The following is a 24,746-nucleotide window of genomic DNA, read 5'->3' as shown; positions in this document are numbered from 1 at the left end:
CCAGACCACAGCAAACATTACCCAGCTTGCAAAATGTAAATAAATTCATTACAAAAAGACGTTTCCTTTAACTTGGACACACACATCTATACCTTTGGCCATTCTAAGACAGTCGTTTCCAGGAGTTATCTCCCCTCTGAGAAGTTTTACTGGTGTTTTCCAATGTTGTAAAAATGTGTAGAATAAATATTACAATTCAACATTTCTGTCAACAAAGATTTGTGTCAGCCTGCGACACATACTCATTTTGATAGTAGGCTAATATAGCTAATATAGACACTTACATCATGTGTTGTCTTCATTATAACACTTATGTAAGACTTTTAAAGTCATTTTGATATTAGTTTAATATAACTAATATAGACACTTACCTTATGTGTTGCCTTCATTATAATACTTATATAAGACTTGTAAAGTAATTTTGATAGTAGGCTAAAATAGACAATAACATCATGTGTTGTCTTCATCATAACACTTATATAAGAGTTTTTAAAGTCATTTTGATAGTAGGCTAATATAGCTAATATAGACACTTACATCATGTGTTGTCTTCATTATAACACTTATATAGGACTTTTAAAGTCATTTTGATAGTAGGCTAATATAGACACTTACATCATGTGTTGTCTTCATTATAACACTTATATAAGACTTTTAAAGTCATTTTGATAGTAGGCTAATATAGCTAGTATAGACACTTACACCATGTGTTGCTTTCATTATAACACTTATATAAGACTTTCAAAGTCATTTTGATAGTAGGCTAAAATAGACAATAACATCAGGTGTTGTCTTCATCATAACACTTACTGTATATAAGACTTTTAAAGTCATTTTGATAGTAGGCTAATAAAGCTAATATAGACACTTACATCATGTGTTGTCTTCATTATAACACTTATATAGGACTTTTAAAGTCATGTTGATAGTAGGCTATAATAGCTAATACAGACACTTACATCATGTGTTGTTGTCTTCGTCATAACACTTATATAAGACTTGTAAAGTCATTTTGATAGTAGGCTAATATAGCTAATATAGACACTTACATCATGTGTTGTCTTCATTATAACACATATATGAGACTTTTAAAGTCATTTTGATAGTAGGCTAATATAGCTAATATAGACGCTTACATCATGTGTTGTCTTCATTATAACACTTATATAAGACTTTTACATTCATTTTAATAGTAGGCTAATATAGCTAATATAGACACTTACATCATGTGTTGTCTTCATTATAACACTTATATAAGACTTTTAAAGTCATTTTGATAGTAGGCTAATATAGACACTTTTGTCATGTGTTGTCTTCATTATAACACTTATATAAGACTTTTAAAGTCATTTTGATAGTAGGCTAATTTAGCTAATATAGACACTTACATCATGTGTTGCCTTCATTATAACACCTATATAAGACTTTTAAAGTAATTTTGATAGTAGGCTAATACAACTAAAATAGACACTTACATCATGTGTTGACTTCAGTATAACACTTATATAAGACTTGTAGTTTTTTAGGGCTCCAGACAGATTTGTTTTGTGTATTTTGGGTCCAATATGGCTCTTTCACCATTTTGGGTTGCAGACCCCTGGTCTAGAGACCGAGACAGGTCTGCTCAAGTCCTCCAGCAACATGTCAGGTTAAGTCGGAAGTCTTGACCTTCAAGTAAGGTCAACAGGTTGAGGTTCAGACAGGTTTTTTCATGTGTTGACACATTCAGGGACAAGATCAAGTTGGTCCGAAGTCTTTCTGTTAGTCAAGTCCACCAGAAATACGAAGTCTGGATTTAGATTGTTTTTGTCCAACTTGGCCTTCAAAGGATGATTTTACATAGACATGAAGAACCAGGGACAACAATAGAAGTAATGATGTGTGGTGATAGGAGGTGTAGTGTAAGGGGGTGGGGCAGGACTAGCATGAGTATTTGGGTCAACCACGGTGCAAGACTTTTGACAATGAAGACGGGAAAGGCATCCCAGCCGGTAACGGAGAGAGAAATCCCTCCAAATGATACATTGAGAATTCCCCCAACAGCATCGTTGGTCTTGACCACGCTTGCTTAATCCATTAGCTTCACGCCGAGAGAAGGCTTTTGTTAGGCACGGCCCTGCTAGCGGCTTCCCATTTGAGACGAGGTACAACGCAGAAACAACGGCAACCTCTCTCAGCATCTTCCTAAACAAGCACCGGAGCAGGTCCGGAAAGAACCAGAACTCCCAGCATCAAAGCACCAAGAGCCCACACAAAGACCAGCACAGCCCCCACGTCGGAACAAAGCTTACCCCAGTCCTCCATTGCCAGAATGCAGCCGGGGGCAGGTGGGGGGGAAGGAGACAGACACGTGGTCTCGAACCAACAGTGAACCGGATCTGAGGCTAGGTTTTGTTTTTTTCAGTGAAGAGAGAGGTAGTCCCGTGGTGTTTTAGCTCCGAGGGTTGCACTGAGGGATGCAGGCGGAGAGAGAAGGCAGTTTGAGGGGGGCGGGTGTTGTTGTTGTTTGAGTGTGGGTAGGGTCCCGCCTCTGGAGGAGCTAATCCGGAACGGGACGAGGAGTCAGGACGCAGCCTTCCAGGTTTTACAATACTTGAGTATTAGGAACAAACAATCTGTAATACCAGGTTCTTTCAGAGGGCTGTCAAAATAAAATCGATTTTAGAATTAATCAGGATTCTAATTTGGAACGATTCTTAATCGATTAAAAAGTAAATCTTTTTTTTTTTTTTTTAAATCTGTTCTGTCCAGCTACTAAGACAAATCATATAGTTGATGTAGATGATCTATATCCACTGTACACATTTACTTGAGAAAAAATACATCTCTTTTTGCCTTATTTGTATTTATTAAATATAAACAAAACCACTTTTCTTTCAAGTAATGTAGACATTTATCAGAGCTGTTTATCTATTTTATAGAGGAATGTAGTTCATCATAGGACTGGCACCCAATGTTATTAAAAAAGTATTGATTTTGAATCGAAACCTACCCAAATTGTGTTGAAAACTACTCAAATTGTGTTGAAAACTACTCAAATTGTGTTGAAAACTAATCAATTTGGGTTGAAAACTACCCAAATTGTGTTGAAAACTCCTCAAATTGGGTTGAAAACTGCCCAAAGTAGGTTGAAAACTATTCAAATTGGGTTGAAAACTCCTCAAATTGGGTTGAAAACTCCTCAAATTGGGTTGAAAACTACCCAAATTGAGTTGAAAACTACCCAAATTGGTTTGAAAACTACCCAAACTGGGTTGAAACCTACCTAAATTGGGTTGAAAACTACCCAAATTGGGTTGAAAACTACTCAAATTGGGTTGAAAACTACCCAATATGGGTTGAAAACTATTCAAATTGGGTTGAAAACTACTCAAATTGGGTTGAAAACTACCCAAATTAGGTTGAAAACTATTCAAATTGGGTTGAAAACTACTCAAATTGGGTTGAAAACTACCCAAATTAGGTTGAAAACTATTCAAATTGGGTTGAAAACTACTCAAATTGGGTTGAAAACTACTCAAATTGGGTTGAAAACTACCCACATTGTGTTGAAACCTACCCAAATTGGGTTGAAAACTACTCAAATTGGTTTGAAAACTACCCAAATTGTGTTGAAAACTACTTGGAATCGAATCGTTACCCCCAAGAATCGAATCCAATCGAATTGTGTGGTGCCCAAAGATTCACAGTCCTATTGTTTAATATTCATAATTGGCCATGACGCTTGTAGTTTTAAGTAAAAACATCTAATATTTGTCTTAGTTACTCGTTATTTGTATCAACTTTTCAGTTTTCCTCAATACATATAATTCATTTGTACTCTTTTTGTATAATATTCAAACTTCTCTTGTTTGCATTATTTCCATCCATCCATTTTCTACCGCTTGTCCCTCATTTGACTTAATTAAATTTTTTCTTTTAAGAAATATAGAAATAGATCAGAGCAGCCTTCCAGGTTTTACAATACTTGAGTATTAGGAACAAACAATCTGTAATACCAGGTTCTTTCAGAGGGCTGTCAAAATAAAATCAATTTTAGAATTAATCAGGATTCAAATTTGGAACGATTCTTAATCGATTACAAAGTAAGTCAAATTATTTGTCCAGCCACTAAGACAAATCATATAGTTGATGTAGATGATCTATATCCACTGTAAACATTTACTTTAGAAAACATACTTCTCTTTTTGCCTTATTTGTATTTGACTTTATTAAGTATAAACAAAACCACTTTTCTTTTAAGTAATATAGACATTTATCAGAGCTGTTTATCTATTTTATAGAGGAATGTAGTTCATCATAGGACTGGCACCCAATGTTATTAAAAAAGTATTGATTTTGAATCGAAAACTACCCAAAATGGGTTGAAAACTACCCAAATTGGGTTGAAAACTACTAAAATTGTGTTGAAAAATACCCAAATTGGGTTGAAAACTACTAAAATTGGGTTGAAAACTACCCAAATTAGGTTGAAAACTATTCACATTTGGTTGAAAATTACTCAAATTGGGTTGAAAACTCCTCAAATTGGGTTGAAAACTACTCAAATTGAGTTGAGAATTACCCAAATTGGGTTGAAAACTACTCAAATTGGGTTGAAAACTACTCAAATTGTGTTGAAAACTACCCAAATTGGGTTGAAAATTACTCAAATTGGGTTGAAAACTCCTCAAATTGGGTTGAAAACTACTCAAATTGGGTTGAAAACTACTCAAATTGGATTGAAAACTACTCAAATTGGGTTGAAAACTACCCAAATTGGGTTGAAAACTACCCAAATTTGGTTGAAAACCATTCAAATTTGGTTGAAAACTACTCAAATTGGGTTGAAAACTCCTCAAATTGGGTTGAAAACTACCCAAATTGGGTTGAATACCACTCAAATTGGGTTGAAAACTACCCAAATTAGGTTGAAAACTATTCAAATTGGGTTGAAAACTACTCAAATTGGGTTGAAAACTCCTCAAATTGGGTTGAAAACTACTCAAATTGGGTTGAAAACTACCCACATTGGGTTGAAACCTACCCAAATTGGGTTGAAAACTACTCAAGTTGGCTTAAAAACTACCCAAATTGTGTTGAAAACTACTCGGAATCGAATCGTTACCCCCAAGAATCGAATCCAATCGAATTGTGTGGTGCCCACAGATTCACAGTCCTATTGTTTAATATTCCTAATTGGCCATGACGCATGCAGTTTAAGAAAAAAACATTTAATAATACTTTTCAGTTTTCCTCATTACATAATTCATTTGTACTCTTTTTTGTGTAGTACTCGAACTTCTCTTGTTGCATTATTTCCATCCATCCATTTTCTACTAATTGTCCCTCATTTGACTTAATTAAATGTTTTCTTTTAAGTAATATAGAAATTGATCAGAGCTGTTGATCTATTTTATGGAGTAACGTAGTTCATCATAGAACTGGCACCCAATGTTATTAAAAAAGTATTAATTTTGAATCTAAAACTACCCAAATTGAGTTGAAAACTACCCAAACTGGGTTGAAACCTACCCAAATTGTGTTGAAAACTATTCAAATTGTGTTGAAAACTACTCAAATTGGGTTGAAAACTACTCAAATTGGGTTGAAAACTACCCAAATTGTGTTGAAAACTCCTCAAATTGGGTTGAAAACTGCCCAAATTGGGTTGAAAACTCCTCAAATTGGTTTGAAAACTACCCAAACTGGGTTGAAACCTACCCAAATTGGGTTGAAAACTACTCAAATTAGGATGAAAACTATTCCAATTGGGTTGAAAACTACTCAAATTGGGTTGAAAACGACTCAAATTGGGTTGAAAACTACCCAAATTAGGTTGAAAACTGCCCAAATTGGGTTAAAAACTACCCAAATTGGGTTGAAAACTACCCACATTGGGTTGAAAACTACCAAATTAGGTTGAAAACTATTCAAATTGGGTTGAAAACTACCCACATTGGGTTGAAACCTACCCAAATTGGGTTGAAAATTACTCAAATTGGGTTAAAAACTACCCAAATTGAGTTGAAAACTACTCGGAATCGAATCGTTACCCCCAAGAATGGAATCCAATCGAATTGTGTGGTGCCCACAGATTTACAGCCTTATTGTTTAATACTCATAATTGGCCATGACGCATGTAGTTTTAAGAAAAAAACATTTAATATTTTTCTCGTTACTCGTTATTTGTATCAACTTATCAGTTTTCCTCATTGCATATAATTCATTTATACTCTTTTTGTGTAGTACTCGAACTTCTCTTGTTGCATTATTTCCATCCATCCATTTCCTACCGCTTGTCCCTCCATCCATCCATCCATTTTCTACCGCTTATTCCCTTCGGGATCGCGGGGGGCGCTGGAGCCTATCATTTGACTTAATTAAATGTTTTCTTTTAAGTAATATAGAAATTGATCAGAACAGTTAATCTATTTTATGGAGTAATGTAATCATAGAACTGGCACCCAATGTTATTAAAAAGTATTGATTCTGAATCGACTCGTTACCCCCAAGAATGGACTGGAATCAGACTTCGTTGCTGGGTATTGTGGCCAAACAGCTCCATTTTTGTTTCATCTGACATCACATGGACAAAGATAAGACCTTCTGGAGGAAAGTTCTGTGGTCAGATGAAACAAAAATGGAGCTGTTTGGCCACAATACCCAGCAATATGTTTGGAGGAGAAAAGGTGAGGCCTTTAATCCCAGGAACACCAGGCCTACCGTCAAGCATGGTGGTGGTAGTATTATGCTCTGGGCCTGTTTTGCTGCCAATGGAACTGCTGCTTTAAATGGGACAATGAAAAAGGAGGATTACCTCCAAATTCTTCAAGACAAGCTAAAATCATCAGCCCGGAGATTGGGTCTTGGGCGCAGTTGGGTGTTCCAACAGGACAATGACCCCAAACACACATCAAAAGTGGTAAAGGAATGGCTAAATCAGGCTTAAGAATTAAGGTTTTAGAATGGCCTTCCCAAAATCCTGACTTTAAACGTGTGGACAATGCTGAAGAAACAAGTCCATGTCAGAAAAGCAACACATTTAGCTGAAATACATCAATTTAGTGGTCAAGTGGTCAAGCAGAAGCTTGTGGATGGCTACCAAAAGCGCCTTGCAGGTAAACTTGCCAAGGGACATGTAAGCAAATATTAACATTGCTGTATGTATACTTTTGACTCTCACATTTTCAGTAGACCCATAATAAATTCATAAAAGAAGCAAACTTCATGAATGTTTTTAGTGACCAACAAGTATGTGCTCCAATCACTACATCACAAAAAAATAAAAGTTGTAGAAATGATTGGAAACTCCAGACAGCCATGACATGATGTTCTTTACATGTGTATGTACACTTTTAAAAAGTAGCTCGCCTGCAGAAAAAGTGTAGGCACCCCTGATCTAAAGTTTTAAGAAGCCCAGCTCTGAATACAAGGGTACTACAGACAATGAAAGGGATCAGAACAGATACAGAACCTTGGTCTTGGTCTGGTCGCTCTTGTTAGTCCTCACACACCTCAGGAGAGATGACAGCTCACTGGGAGTGTGCACCGTCCTTACTGGTCTGCACCATGTCGCTATGCAGCACGCCTTCCACACACACACACACACACACACACACACACACACACACACACACACACGCACACACACACGCACACGCACACGCACACGCACACGCACACACATTCGTGTATTTCTTACCTTCTTGAGACCTGAGAAAAATGCCTCCCTCTTTAGGACCAGCCTTTCTAGATATATAAAGACGTGTATTTGCAACATTAATAATATATACATACTATGCAAATATAAAAAAAACTTGTGAAAAATGAGTTGGAATTTCACAAGAAAAGGTCACAATTTCACAAGAAAAACGCATAATTTTGGCAGTATTATAATAAAAGTCGTCATTTTACTCGACGCAAGTCAAAATTTTACAAGAAAAACTGAACATTTGTGCAATATTATGACACAAGTTGTAATTTTACTAAATAACAGTCGCAATTTTAAAAGAAAAGCTTAACATTTTGGCAACTTTATGAAAAAAGTCGTCGTTTTACTCAACAAAAGTCACAATTTTATAAGAAAACTTTAAAATATCGGCAATATTATAATAATAATCAGGATTTTACTTGGAAAAATGATGACAAAAGTCATAATTTACTCAAAAAATGTCACTGTTTTACAAGAACAACAAAAAAATTGGCCATATTGGGATAAAAGTCGGAATTTTATTTGACAAATGTCACCATTTTGCATTAAAAAGTAATGATTTTACATAAAAAAGTAATGATTTTACATAAAAAAGTAATAATTTTACATAAAAAAGTAATAATTTAACGAGAAAATATTGCAATATTACAGAATCAGAAAGAATATGAGAAAATTTCCCCAATTTTATAAGAAAAAAGTCGACACATTGTGAGAAAAAGACTGCTTTTAGTTAATTTTTTCTTTTTTGTTTTGTTTTGTTTGTAATTAGCATTCAATCTTCGTGATTTACTTTAAGTTATTACAGTGTGTCTCTACATACATATTTATCTATTTATTTTTAATTCATTTTGGCCAAAGGGGGGGGGGCATTTCAATTTCTTACACACACTTGTTATTTCATATGTTGACCAGAGGGGGGAGCACTTTTAAAAGCGACACACAGTCAATGGGAAAACTCCCTCCTTTTTGGGACCACCCTCATTTTGATAGATGTCACCAGCAGGGGTGCAAATGAGACATTGTCTATTAGATGCAATGTTATTGATTTATGTCATCACTTGTTCACACCTCCTCATATGGAAGATACTTTTCCTTCTTCATGTCTCAAGAAGGCTAGAAATACAAGAACACACACACACACACACACACACACACACACACACACACACACACACACACACACACACACACACACACACACACACATACACATTCAGGAGGGATGAACTTTGATATTTCCCTGCTAAGACACATATGGCCATCAATAATTAGCAAGGGTGGAGACGGACAGGTAAGGACACAGGTGACAAGGTAAGGACACAGGTAACAAGGTAAGGACACAGGTGACATGGCGCTGAGTCATCATGTGGCCAGCTGCCAATGAACTATGGGGAAGAAACACGTCTCAGAATATCAACAACCGTGTGTCCTTAAGAATTTAAAGGACTGGATGAACTACACACTACAAAGTGCTGGGTTGAGTCTGTTGGGTCATATTTATGTCACGGCGCAGATTCGAACCCGCTTTTCCTCGGCAGCTGGAGCTGCCGAGACCTCTGCTGGCAGCACACTTGGACACGCCCCTGCTCACGCTGGGCACAGCACGCCCATGCAGCGACAAGGCTGCAAGCAATTTCGCATCAGCACACCTGGGCCTGATGAGAGGGAGCAACATAAAAGCCAGCGGCCAGCTATTCTTTCCCAACGGTCAAAGATTGATAATCTGATTCACCCCGTTGCCTTCTTTTCCAGACGTTTGTCCCTGGCAGAGCGGAACTACGACGCCGGGAATAGAGAGTTGTTAGCGGTCCACGAGGCTCTTGCAGAATGGAGACATTGGCTGGAGGGGGCCCGTCACCAGTTCCAGATTCTGACCGACCACAGTAATCTCCTCCACATCCGCTCCGCCAGGAGGCTGAACAATCGACAGGCAAGATGGCAACAATTCTTCTCTCGCTTTGACTATTTGCTATCTTTTAGACCCGGGTCGAAAAACGCTAAGGCGGACGCTCTCTCCAGAGTCTTTATGGAAGAACCTTCCGAGCGTTCAGTGGACATTCCCATCCTCCCTCCCTCTCGCATCGTGGGGATGGTTTCGTGGAAAGTGGAGGAACTCGTAAAGTCAGCGCTGCGCTCCAATCCAGGACCTGGGGGTGGACCCCCCAACAGACTTTTTGTCCATCAGGAACTGCGATCCAGAGTCCTGGATTGGGGCCACACTAGTCTGTTCTCGTGCCATCCTGGTTTCCAACGAACCCTGTCTCTACTGCGAAGACGCTTCTGGTGGCCATCCATGGCCAAGGATACACGTGAGTTCATCGCAGCATGTTCTACTTGTGCCCGCAGCAAGGCCTCTCACAGACCTCCGGCTGGTCTCCTCCACCCGCTTCCCATTCCTGCCCGCCCTTGGTCACATCGCCTTGGATTTCATCACGGGATTTCCTGCCTCCAGAGGTAACACTACTATTCTAACCATTCTCCTTCTCCAAAGCAGCCCATTTCATCCCGCTGCGCAAACTACCTTCTGCTTCGGAGACGGCTGACCTCCTCACTCTACACGTCATCAAGCTGCATGGTATCCCGGTAGACATCGTCTCTGATCGGGGTCCCCAGTTTTCTTCTCAAGTCTGGAGAGCCTTTTGTAAGGGGATTGGGGCCTCGGTCAGTCTCACTTCGGGATACCACCCCCAGAGCAACGGGCAGGCTGAAAGGGCAAACCAGAGCGTGGAGACCATGCTCCGTTGCGTGGCCAGTAAGAAGCCCACAACCTGGTGCAAGTTCCTCCCATGGGTGGAGTATTCGTACAACTCCTTGAAGAGCTCCGCTACCGGTATGTCACCATTCGAATGTTCATTGGGCTATCAACCCCCCTTGTTTCCCCAGCAAGAACAAGAGATAGCTGTGCCCTCGACTAAGGCCCATATCAGGAAATGTCAGAGGGTGTGGAGAGCAGCCTTGGAGAGAGCTTCGGCTAAAATGTGCCGCAATGCCAACCGTCATCGCGTTCCGGCTCCATCCTATCGCCCGGGACAGCAAGTATTGTTACTGGCTAAGGACCTAAATCTCCAGGTACCATCCAAGAAATTAGCACCACGCTATGTGGGTCCATTTCCCATCATCTCTATCATTAACCCCGTATCTGTCAAACTGGCTCTCCCACCCTCGGTCAAGCGACACTCAGTGGTACATGTGTCCCAGATAAAACCGGTAGCGGAGAGCACTCTGTCCCCTCCTGTCCCTGCCCCCCCTCCCTCTAGGTTCCTGGAAAACGGGGACCAGGTTTGGACCGTCAAAGAGATCCTCAGGGTCCGTCGACAGGGTAGGGGGCTTGTTTATCTAGTTGACTGGGAGGGTTTTGGACCGGAGGACAGATCTTGGGTGCCGGCCTCCTACCTTGCCGACCCCTCTCTTTTAGAGGATTTCTACCGTGCCAATCCTGATGCTCCCCGGCGCTCGTCGGGTGCCTCGCCTAGGTGGGGGGGTACTGTCACGGCGCGGATTCGAACCCGCTTTTCCTCGGCAGCTGGAGCTGCCGAGACCTCTGCTGGCAGCACACTTGGACACGCCCCTGCTCACGCTGGGCACAGCACGCCCATGCAGCGACAAGGCTGCAAGCAATTTCGCATCAGCACACCTGGGCCTGATGAGAGGGAGCAACATAAAAGCCAGCGGACCCAAAGGACCTTCGCCAGAACGTAGCCAATCTTCCTGAGTAAGCATCACATCTGGCACCACTCCCTCGTTCCTTGCTCGCCTTCTTTGTGCTCTTCCTCGTTCCCGTGTTTGATGTCCCTTGTGTCTTCCACAGTGTCTTCCCTGTTGCCTGTGATCGTGTCCTGCCTCACGACCTCCACCTGGATCTCTGCTTGCCTCCCTTGACTCTTGACCTCTGCTTGGACTCGGACATCATTGCCTCTCTCCAGCCCCCGACTGCTTGCCTCCCTGCTGACTGCCTCTTCGCCTTGCCCCTTGGATTCGACGAACGATTCATACAACACGCACCGACAACACCCCCTGGTAAAACTTACATTGTTAACCCTACACATCGTCTGCACTCATTCACTTGTGGTAGCATACACACCCCACACACTCATCAAGGTTTTCAATAAACCTGATAAACCGCAGTTCTGCCTTGGTGTCGCCTCCTTCCCTTTGCCCGGTACACAACAATTTATGGGTTATTTCTAAGGAGTCGGGTAGTTTTTGTCTGCAAGTTTAAAATTCAAGTAACAACCCAAATGCTGGGTTGAGCCTGTTGGGTCATATTTATATTTACTACCCAAATTGGGTTGAAAACTACCCAAATAAGGTTGAAAACTATTCAAATTGGGTTGAAAACTACCCAATTTGTGTTAAACTATTTAAATTGGGTTGAACACTACCCAAACTGGGTTGAAACCTACCCAAACTGGGTTGAAACCTACCCATATTGGGTTGAAAACTACCCACATTGGGTTAAAAACTACCCACATTGGGTTGAAAACTACTCAAATTGGGTTGAAAACCACTCAAATTGGGTTGAAAACTACCTAAATTATGTTAATAAACTACTGAAATTGGGTTGAAAACTACTGAAATTGGGTTAAAAACTACCCAAATTGTTAAAAGTTAAAGTACCAATGATTGTCACACACACACTAGGTGTGGCGAAATTATTCTCTGCATTTGACCCATCACCCTTGATCACCCCCTGGGAGGTGAGGGGAGCAGTGGGTAGCAGTGGGCAGCAGCGGTGACCACGCCCGGGAATCATTTTTGGTGATTCAACCCCCAATTCCAACCCTTGATGCTGAGTGCCAAGCAGGGAGGTAATGGCTCCCATTTTTATAGTCTTTGGTATGACTCGGCCGGGGTTTGAACTCACAACCTACCCAACTCAGGGCGGGCACTCTAACCACTAGTGTTGAAAACTACTCAAATTGTTTGAAAACTACTCAAATTGGGTTGAAAACTACCCAAATTGTTTTGAAAATTACTCATATTGGGTTGAAAACTACCCAAATTGTGTTGAAAACTACTCAAATTGGGTTGAAAATTACCCAAATTGTTTTGAGAACTACTCAAATTGGGTTGAAAACTACCCAAATTGGGTTGAAAACAACTCAAGTGGGGTTGAAAACTACTCAAATTGGGTTGAAAGCTACCCAAATTGTGTTAAACTACTCAAATTGGGTTGAAAACTACTCAAATTGGGTTGAAAACTACCCAAATTGTGTTAAACTACTCAAATTGGGTTGAAAACTACCCAAATTAGGTTGAAAACTATTCACATTGGGTTGAAAACTATTCACATTGTGTTGAAAACTACTCAAATTGGGTTGAAAACTACACAAATTGGGTTGAGAACTACACAAATTGGGTTGAAAACTACACAAATTGGGTTGCAAACTACCCAAATTAGATTGGAAACTATTCAAATTGGGTTGAAACCCATTCAAATTGGGTTAAAAACTGCTCAAATTGGGTTAAAAACTGCTCAAATTGGGTTGAAAACTACCCAAATTGGGTTAAAAACTAATTAAATTGGGTTGAAAACTACTCAAGTTGGGTTGAAAACTACTCAAATTGGGTTGAAAACTACCCAAATTAGGTTGAAAACTATTCAAATTGGGTTGAAAACTACTCAAATTGTGTTAAACTACCCAAATTGGGTTGAAAACTATTTAAATTGGTTTGAAAACTACTCAAATTGTGTTGAAAACTACCCAATTGGGTTGAAAACTACCCAAATTGGGCTGAAAACTACCCAAATTGTGTTGAAAACTACTCAAATTGGGCTGAAAACTACCCAAATGAGATAGTTTTCAACTCAGCAATAATCAGAGTTCTAGATGTTGGATGGACTTTCTTCCTTTAAGAAGAGAAAAGGGTTTTCCCCCAAACTGGGAAGCACCGACCTGATTGCTGCATTATTGGATTAAAGAGGTGTGTGGGATAAAGGCGAGTGTAGTATCTAATAAAGATGACACGCCCACAGACAGATGTTCAGGCCATCTGTGGATCATCTAATCAGGTCTGAGAGACCTCTGACCTGTGCTGCATTGTTCCAGATCATGTATGACATCACAACTAGACCAGAGAGGGGGTTTAGGTCGGGGGTTAGGTCTCGGATATTTAGACAATCTCATAATTGACTGGCGCTCAGCTGGAAGAAAGCAGTTTGATCATCACATCCATGACACATGATGCAAATAGAGAAGTGTGTTAATAACAAGAAGGAGCACACTCCATCAAAGGTCAGCAGCCACAACAGTCGCTCATTGAGTCGCTTCTCCATGGCAGCCAAGCTGATACTTGGCAGGATGACTTGTTCAAAAGCGTTGCAGCTGCACACACACACACACACACACACACACACACACACACACACACACACACACACACACACACAGTGCATCCGGAAAGTATTCACAGCGCTTCACTTTTGCCACATTTAGTTATATTACTGCTTTATTCCAGAATGTAATATATTCATTCCTCTACACACAATACCTCATATGTTTTGTAAATGTATTAAAAATCCAAAAGTAAGACATCACATGTACATACTGTAAGTGTTCACATATTTTGCCATGAAGCTGAAAAGTGATTTCAGGTGCATCCTGCTCTCCTGTTTCAACTGCTCATCCTTCAGATGTTCCTACAGCTTCATTGGAGTCCCCCAGCGTCGACCTTTTCCCCACCTTTTACGGGACGTCAGAAGTGGCGACCCATCACCGTTCCTGTTCTGTTCCTGTACAATGTTTGTCTAATCTTGAACGGGTGACAATAAAGAGCATGCCATACCATACCATACCATCACATACCATACCATATCATACATACCATCCCATAACATACCATCCAATACTATACATGCCATACCATACCATCCCATCCTATACCATACCATCCCATCCTATACCATACCATACGTACCATCCTATCCCATCCCATACCATCCCATACTATACACACCATACCATACCATCCCATACCATACCACACATGCATACTATACCATCCCATACATTCCATAACATACCATACCATACGTGTGATCCCATCCATCCCATCCCATCCTATACCATACCATACATCCCATCCCATCCTATACCAACCATCCCATACATACCATCCCATCCCATCCTATCATACCATACCATACCATCCCATACATTCCATCCCATCCCATCCTATAACATACCATACCATCCCATCCCATACATACCATCCCATCCTATACCATACCATACTATCCCATACATCCCATCCCACCCCATCCTATACCATACCACACCATCCCATACACACCATCTCATCCTATACCATACCATACCATACCATCCCATCCCATACATACCATCCCATCCCATTCCATCCCATACATACCATCCCATCCCATACCATACCATACCATCCCATCCCATCTCATCTTATACCATACCATACATCCCATCACATCCCATCCTATACCATGCATCCCATACCATACATCCCATCCCATCCCATACCATACCATACCATCCTATCCCATACCATACCATACATCCCATCCCATACATACCATCCCATCCTATCATACCATACCATCCCATACATTCCATCCCATACCATCCTATACCATAACATACCATACCATCCCATACATACCATCCCATCCCATCCTTTACCATACCATACATCCCATCCCATACAAACCATCCCATCCCATCCCATCCCATCCCATACCATGCCATCCCATCCATCCTATACCATCCCATCCCATCCTGTTCCATACCATCCCATACATACCATCCCATCCCATCCTGTACCATACCATCCCATCCCATACATACCATCCCATACATACCATCCCATCCCATCTCATCCTATACCATACCATACATCCCATCACATCAAATCCTATACCATACATCCCATACCATACATCCCATCCCATCCCATACCATACCATCCTATCCCATACCATACATACCATACCATACCATACCATACATCCCATCCCATACCATACCATACCACTTTACTGTGATTATTATGGGCGAGCCAATAGAAATTGACCAGTGACTCCCAAGTGTGGGTGGAGCCTAACAATATCTGAGCATAGGATCAGTCAGGAAGTCATGTGACACAGCAGGGACATGTCAGTGAGAATCAGTAACACACACACACACACACACACACACACACACACACACACACACACACACACACACACACACACACACACACACACACACACACACACGCACGCACGCACACACACACACACGCCCAATAGGCTGGTAGTGCTGCACTGTGGCTGGTGTATGACAGGAAGTCATGTCTGAGCATGATTGATACCATGAAGATAAAGAAAGTGATCAGGAAGTCAATAAAAAGTACAAAGTTGATTACCTGCCTCACACTAATGTGTTCACAGGTGAGTGGAACAAGAGCTGGCATGAAATCAATGAGTCATTCATCATGACGTTATTAATGTATAAGTTTACAGCTGCAGCCTTTCAGGAAGTCTTAAAGGGACAGTGCACTCATTTTGGAACTGTGCCCGTCATCCCCATTCACATGTGTCTTTCACTTTCTGTCTTTTCACAACATAAAAAAACTGCTCGTCAGAGGCATCTAACCCTGCATTATGATCTATTCTGCCTGTAAAGCGCTCTAAAAAACATCAACAATAAATAGTAAATAGTTCAAAGTGTAGACTCATTACCACAAAAATGGTTTAAAAAAACAATGAAGTGGATTTATATTCCAACCTGATGAAACCCAGGGCGTCACTGAGATAGTGATAAGACACATAAGTACAAAAATAATCATTTGTAGCCGTAGTTTTCACCAAGTAGCACCTCAGAAAACACTTGGCTCTCCAAGTAGCACCATCATTACAATACAGTAGCGTAGCAGGCCTAAGTATTCAATAAAAACAAGTATATTTCATATCTGTGGCCACTGAAACATGACACAGTTTGAACAGTAACACTGTGTATGAATATAGGAAAATAAAACACTGTACTTTGTAATCAAGTGATTATTTGGCGTGCCACTACATGGAGCTTTTGTAGATTGTTTTGTCAATGGTGTCATTGAACAGATATTTATGACTAAGTTTAAATAGAGATTGAAAGACTTAAATAACAATTTAAAAATTGAAGCAGTTTGGTAGAATGGCCCTTCTACACGCTGTTAGTGTATATGTCATGTAGTATCTAACACAATATTTACAGTATTTTGTTCCTTATTACCCAAACTACTTTCCTGTTTGTTGATGTTACAGTCTTATAACAAAAGTATATATGTCATGTGGTATCTGACACAGTCCTAACAAAATGTCATATTTACAGTATTTTGCTCCTTTTAAGCATTACCCAAACTATATTCATGTTTGTTCATGTTAGTCTTACAACAAAAGTATGTATGTAATGTAGTATCTGACACAATCATAACAACATGTCATATTTACAGTATTTTGCTTCTTTTAAGCATTACCCAAACTACTTTCCTGTTTGTTTATGTTACAGTTTTATAACAAAAGTATATAAGTAATGTAGTATCTGACACAATCATAACAACATGTCATATTTAAAGTATTTTGCTCCTTTTAAGCATTACCCAAACTACGTTCCTGTTTGTTTATGTTACAGTCTTAAAACAAAAGTATATAAGTAATGTAGTGTCTAACACAATCATAACAACATGTGATATTTACAGTATTTTGTTCCTTTTAAACATTACCCAAACTACTTTGCTGTTTGTTTATGTTACAGTCTTATAACAAAAGTATATAAGTAATGTAGTATCTAACACAATCATAACAACATGTCATATTTACAGTATTTTGCTCCATTTAAGCATTACCCAAACTATATTCCTGTTTGTTCATGTTAGTCTTACAACAAAAGTATATATGTATTGTAGTATCTAACACAAGCATAACAACATGTGATATTTACAGTATTTTGCTCCTTTTAACCATTGTATAAGTGTGTGTATATATATATAAAGTAACTGCCATTAATACATGTATATTTTAAGTAGACCCATAATAAATTCATAAAAGAACCAAACTTCATGAATGTTTTTTGTGACCAACAAGTATGTGCTCCAATCACTCTATCACAAAAAATAAGAGTTGTAGAAATTATTGGAAACATATATATATATATATATATATATATATATATATATATATATATATATATATATATATATATATATATATATATATATATATAAATAATTGTATATATATATATATAAATATATATATGTATATTTATATACATGTATATATATATTTTTTTTTTTTTAAATATATATTTATATATATATTTTTTTTAATTGTATTTATTTATTTATATTTACATATATATAAATATAAAAAATATAAATATATATATGTATATTTATATACATGTATATATATATTTATTTTTTTTAATATTTATATATATATTTTTTTTTAATTGTATTTATTTATTTATATTTACATATATATAAATATAAAAAATATATATAAATATATAAATGAATATAAAAAAAATAAACATAAATATAAATGAATATACTTTTTTTTTTTAATAATAATAATGAAATTAAAAAAATAATAATAATAAATAATTAATAATAAATAAAATAAAAAAATAAAAAAAATAAAAAAATATATATATAAATATATATATATATATATATATATATATATATATATATATATATATATATATATATATATATATATATATATATATATATATATATATATATATATATATATATATATATATATATATATATATATATATATATATTTGCAGACAGGACCCAGAAGTAAGAGTGATAAGAAGTAGGAGATGTTTATCTCCAAGAAGGAAGAAGGAGTAGGATCCAGTGTGCTTCTTCAGAACCGTGGACAGAGCCCACTCAACATGGAGGTCAGCTGCAGAGTGACCACGCATGACCACCACACACACACGTCTCATCAAATATTCACGTCCACTCTGCACATGTAATATCCACTGCACGTAAAACTGCACAAGTGTGGCATGACGTGCCCACAAGTCACGGATAGAAACATACACGCACCGGCGTTCCGCATTTATTGGACCGATTCCAAATGATATCACCTCCAATACATGATCGATACAAACAGGAATAATCGATAGATGAGGAAGTATAAAAGGCTACGTACCGACCAGGGTGATCCACTTGTTCAGCCTTGGGAGGACGAAAGCATCGCCTTCTTCCCTCGCAGGCAGAAGGGGGATGGCGAGAAGGCGAGAGGTGAGGTGAAGACGGATATAGTAACGTGCACTTCCGGGAAGACATTTGTTTACTTCAAAATAAAACTCTGTGGCAACGCAGCGTTCGCCTCGTAAAAGCAAAATTAAGAATTTTTTTAACGCGTCTAGAAGTAAATACAAGGATATCTGTGTTCATGTCGTCTTAGTTGGTTGAAGTTTATTTCACATTTAAATTTTATACACCACATTTTTTTCATTTCTCTTTACAACATGCCCGAAAAGGAGTAGGAAGAAACGAAGTTTATTTAATCCTACCCAACATATATGTTGACTTCCTGTTATCACTTTGTAACACACGTTACAACAAGTACTTCTAAATACAACAGCTCTCTTTATAATAGTTATGTCAGTTGTAATTCACATAATAAAATGGATAATATATTTTTTTCAGTTAGTTCAAGACGTCTGTCATAATTATTTTTCATTGTACTTTGTAAACAATTTGAAGACTTTCTTCAAGTGGATCATGTTAGTACATTGTTTATGAGTCCATTCCATCATTTAGACTTAGACAAACTTTATTGATCCACAAGGGAAATTGTTTCACATAGTAGCTCAGTTACAAAGGATGGAAAGGGTAATGCAGGTATAAAGTAGACTAAAAATGTACCATAGTAGCAAAATAAAATATAACATATATGTAATATTTATATATTATATATACAGTATATAATATATTATACTATATTTTATTTTTTATATAATATCTACAACATATGATTATTATTTTAGTCCACATACTGATATGCGAATGGTTTTAAGTGTTGTACGTGCATACAAATGTTTTAAATCGCATTTTCCTCTAAGGTTATAGTTCTCCTCTTTTGTTGAGAAGAATTGTTGTACATTCTTGGCTAGCAGGTTATAGTTTGCATTGTACATCACTTTATTATCATTTTTATTTTCAATAAATAGTTTGTATGTTCTCTATATTCAACATTATGCATTATTATAACTGATCTTTTTTGTAACACAGTTATTGAAGGATTTATTTTGTCTAGAACATAGTTTACTTTATTTAATATAGAAATATTTCTGGCCATTTTATGTTGTATTTTTTTTTTTATAAATTATTTACGGATCATTTAATCATTTATAAACTACCACACCCACCTGGCCAAAGTCTTTAAGTCTACTCCGTCTATTAGTGTTTTTTATTGTTGTATTTTTACTTTCTCTTTGTAGCTGCTGACAGAAGTACATTGTATATATATATATATATATATATATATATATATATATATATATATATATATATATATATATATATATATATATATATATATATATATATATATATATATATATATATATATATATATGTTATAAAATTGCATAGTTGGTTAAAATAAATAAATACAATATATAAATATAAGTTCATATTTACATATAGTGTGATTAAAAATGTATTTCCTTTTGGTAATTTCATGCAAGTATATGTTAACTTTATTTTTTTGTTACAAACCCCATGTAAATTGTAGGGGAACATATTTTTAATCACATTATACGTAAATATGAACTTATATTTATACATTGTATTTATTCATTCTAACCAACTATGGAATTATATAACATATATACAATGTGCTTCTGTCAGCAGCTGCACTCTTCAAGTGCATTATTTTAGTTTTACTGAGATTCAAACACATAAGGTGAGGTCCAAAAAAAAAAACAATATAAAAAAAATAAGTCTTTACCGGGTTAATGGCAGACTGCAGTTTTCTCCGCAACGACGGTAACATAAACTGTTTGTTTATGTTACAGTCTTATAACATAAGTGTATAAGTAATGTAGTATCTGACACAATCAAAACAACATGTGATATTTACAGTATTTTGCTCCTTTTAAGCATTACCCAAACTACTTTCCTGTTTTTTATGTTGCAGTCTTATATCAAAAGTATATATGTAATGTAGTATCTGACACAATCATAACAACATGTCATATTTACAGTATTTTGCTCCCTTTAAGCATTATCCAAACTACTTTCCTGTTTGTTTGTTAGTCTTGTAGTATCTAACACAAACATAACATGTCATATTTACAGTATTTTGCTCCTTTTAAGCATTACCCAAACTACTTTCCTGTGTATGTGTTACGGTCTTATAACAAAAGTATATAAGTAATGTAGTATCTGACACAATCATAACAACATGTCATATTTAAAGTATTGTGCTCCTTTTGTGCATCAACCAAACTACTTTCCTGTGTATTAATGTCACAGTCTTATAACAAAAGTATATAAGTAATGTAGTATCTGACACGATCATTTTATGGGGCCGTGCCAGCAACTTGAGGGTTCCAGGTTCGATCCCCGCTTCTGCCAACCTAGTCACTGCCGTTGTGTCCTTGGGCAGGACACTTTACCCACCTGCTCCCAGTGCCACCCACACTGGTTTAAAAAAAAATAGTAACTTAGATATTGGGTTTCACTATGTAAAGCGCTTTGAGTCACTAGAGAAAAGCGTGATATTAATATAATTCACTTCACTTCACTTCACAATCATAACAACATGTCATATTTAAAGTATTTTGCTCCTTTTATGCATCACCCAAACTACGTTCCTGTTTGTTTATGTTACAGTCTTATAACAAAAGTATATAAGTAATGTAGTATCTGACACAATCATAACAACATGTGATATTTAAAGTATTTTGCTCCTTCTAAGCATTAACCAAACTACTTTCCTGTTTGTTTATGTTACAGTCTTATAACAAAAGTATAAATGTCATGTAGTATCTGACACAATCATAACAACATGTCATATTTACAGTATTTTGTTCCTTTTATGCATCACCCAAACTATGTTCCTGTTTGTTTGTTACAGTCTTGTAACAAAAGTATATAAGTAATGTAGTATCTAACACAATCATAACATGTGATATTTACAGTATTTTGCTCCTTTTAAGCATTACTCAAACTATGTTCCTGTTTGTTTATGTTACAGTCTAATAACAAAAGTATATAAGTAATGTAGTATCTGACACAATCATAACAACATGTCATATTTACAGTATTTTGCTCCTTTTAAGCATTACCCAAACTACTTTCCTGTTTGTTTGTTACTGTCTTATAACAAAAGTATAAATGTCATGTAGTATCTGACAAAATCATAACAACATGTCATATTTACAGTATTTTGTTCCTTTTATGCATCACCCAAACTATGTTCCTGTTTGTTTGTTACAGTCTTATAACAAAAGTATATAAGTAATGTAGTATCTGACACAGTCATAACAACATGTCATATTTACAGTATTTTGTTCCTTTTATGCATCACCCAAACTATGTTCCTGTTTGTTTATTACAGTCTTATAACAAAAGTATATATGTAATGTAGTGTCTGACAAAATCATAACATGTGATATTTACAGTATTTTGTTCCTTTTAAGCGTTACCCAAACTACTTTCCTGTTTTTTTATGTTGCGGTCTTATATCAAAAGTATATATGTCATGTAGTATCTGACACAATCATAACAACATGTCATATTTACAGTATTTTGTTCCTTTTAAGCATTACCCAAACTACTTTCCTCTTTGTTTGTTAGTCTTACAACAAAGGTATATATGTCATGTAGTATCTGACACAATCATAACAACATGTCATATTTAAAGTATTTTGCTCCTTTTAACCATTACCCAAACTACTTTCCTGTGTATTAATGTTACAGTCTTATAACAAAAGTATATATGTAATGTAGTATCTGACACAGTCATAACATGCCATATTTACAGTATTTTGTTCCTTTTATGCATCACACAAACTACGTTCCTGTTTGTTTGTTACAGTCTTATAACAAAAGTATAAATGTGATGTAGTATCTGACACAATCATAACAACATGTCATATTTAAAGTATTTTGTTCCGTTTAAGCATTACCCAAACTACTTTCCTGTTTTTTTATGATGCAGTCTTATATCAAAAGTATATAAGTAATGTAGTATCTGACACAATCATAACATGTCATATTTACAGTATTTTGTTCCTTTTAAGCATTACCCAAACTACTTTCCTCTTTGTTTGTTAGTCTTACAACAAAAGAGTATATGTCATGTAGTGTCTGACACAATTATAACAACATGTTATAAACTCCTCTACCCCTAATTTGCAGAGGTGTGGACTCGAGTCACATGACTTGGACTCAAGTCAGACTCGAGTCATGAATTTGATGACTTTAGACTCGACTTGACAAAATGTAAAAAGACTTGCAACTCGACTTAGACTTTAACATCAATGACTTGTGACTTCACTTGGACTTGAGCCTTTTGATTTGACATGACTTGACATGACTTGCTACTTTCCCCAAAACCCAAAGATGAAAAAGTTATTCGGAAGCGCTCCGTATTTTTTATTGTGTACTTGTCTATCAGCGTTGCGTGTGTCAGCTGGTGTGGTCTCAGTACAACAGCCAATCAAATTAGATCTACTTTGTTTTCATCACACAGCATTCATCCAATCAAATTGCAGGACAACCAACAAAGAAGACATGTCCAAACCACACGCCAGTGAACAAAAAATGATACCTAAAATAATTTCGTTTGGGTATAAAAATTACGAGGTGGTCAACACAAAACGGTTTGCAGTATGCAACACATGCGGTTCGAAAATTACTGATGGAGAGGCAACAACTTCCAACTTCGTCCGGCATTTGAAGTTGCACAAAGAACGGTAAGTTTTGAATGTAAGATAACGTTTATTGGCTAAGTAACGTGACTTTTATTTGCTGTGTAGTTAAATCAGTGAGGCTGTAAACTCACTGCTAACGTTATAACGTTATAGCAAACACGGGAATCTGTTGCAGTTCACTACCTTATTCATACTTTTTGTTCAGTGATTTTTTTAAAGCAGGGTTACGTTAGTCAATATATCACACTTAACGTTAGACGGCGGTCAGCAGCACCGCGTATTTTAGCCACCTAAAAAAAGACAAAAATAGTAAAATAAAGGTCAGTTAAAATGTATACTATATTATGAATATGTGTACCGTTTTAGCTAGCTTTCTGACATACTGTTGGTTGTTTACCTCAGTGGTCCCCAAACACCGGGCCGCGGCCCGGTACTGGTCCGTGGATCGATTGGTATCGGGCCGCACAAGAAATTTCTTTTTTTTTTTTTTTTTTTTTAATTAAATCAACATAAAAAACACAAGATACACTTACAAGTAGTGCACCAACCCAAAACAACTCTCTCCCCCCTTTTGTTCTGGGCATTGAACATGAAGACTCTTCCTTCACTGTTCCGAGTGGCCATGAGAGTCTTGGCAGTGCCTGCCTCCAGTGCTCCAGTGGAGCGAGTTTTCAGCCATGGTGGCATCATACTACGCCCCCATCGTGCACAAATGACTGACAGACTCTTAGCTAATTTGGTCTTTTGCAGATGCAATGCAGCATAGGGCCCTGACAGATAAAATGTACAACTTTTTTGTTATGTTCACGTATATGTCATGTTTTTTCAATGTTAACACTTTTGTACAAATAATCAATCAATCAATCAATCAATCTTTATTTATATAGCCCTAAATCACAAGTGTCTCAAAGGGCTGCACAAGCCACAACGACATCCTCGGTACAAAGCCCACATACGGGCAAGGAAAAACTCACCCCAGTGGGACGTCGATGTGAATGACTATGAGAAACCTTGGAGAGGACCGCATATGTGGGTAACCCCCCCCCCTCTAGGGGAGACCGAAAGCAATGGATGTCGAGTGGGTCTGACATAATATTGTGAGAGTCCAGTCCATAGTGGATCCAACATAATAGTAAGAGTCC

The 24,746-nt window shown here is 37.3% G+C and overlaps 1 protein-coding gene across 3 annotated transcripts in view; it reads right to left on the bottom strand.

Annotated features, from left to right (window-relative positions):
* Positions 1-18,960, bottom strand: part of pacsin1b (protein kinase C and casein kinase substrate in neurons 1b) — a 44,261-nt gene extending 25,301 nt beyond the window's left edge. The window contains exon 1 of one of the 3 annotated variants that reach the window (XM_061937411.1): positions 18,864-18,960. The gene's annotated coding sequence lies outside the window, so the exon portion shown is untranslated. Of the gene's footprint in view, positions 1-2,291; positions 2,436-7,456; positions 7,494-18,863 lie in introns of those variants that run through there. The other 2 variants (XM_061937428.1, XM_061937419.1) reach the window with 2 other exon arrangements.
* Positions 18,961-24,746: the final 5,786 nt, after the last annotated feature.

The sequence above is a fragment of the Nerophis lumbriciformis genome, linkage group LG03, assembly GCF_033978685.3.
Source record: "Nerophis lumbriciformis linkage group LG03, RoL_Nlum_v2.1, whole genome shotgun sequence".
Lineage (NCBI taxonomy): Eukaryota > Metazoa > Chordata > Actinopteri > Syngnathiformes > Syngnathidae > Nerophis > Nerophis lumbriciformis.
Note: the sequence above shows the minus strand (reverse complement) of the source record. Positions and strands in the feature narration are given on the sequence as shown.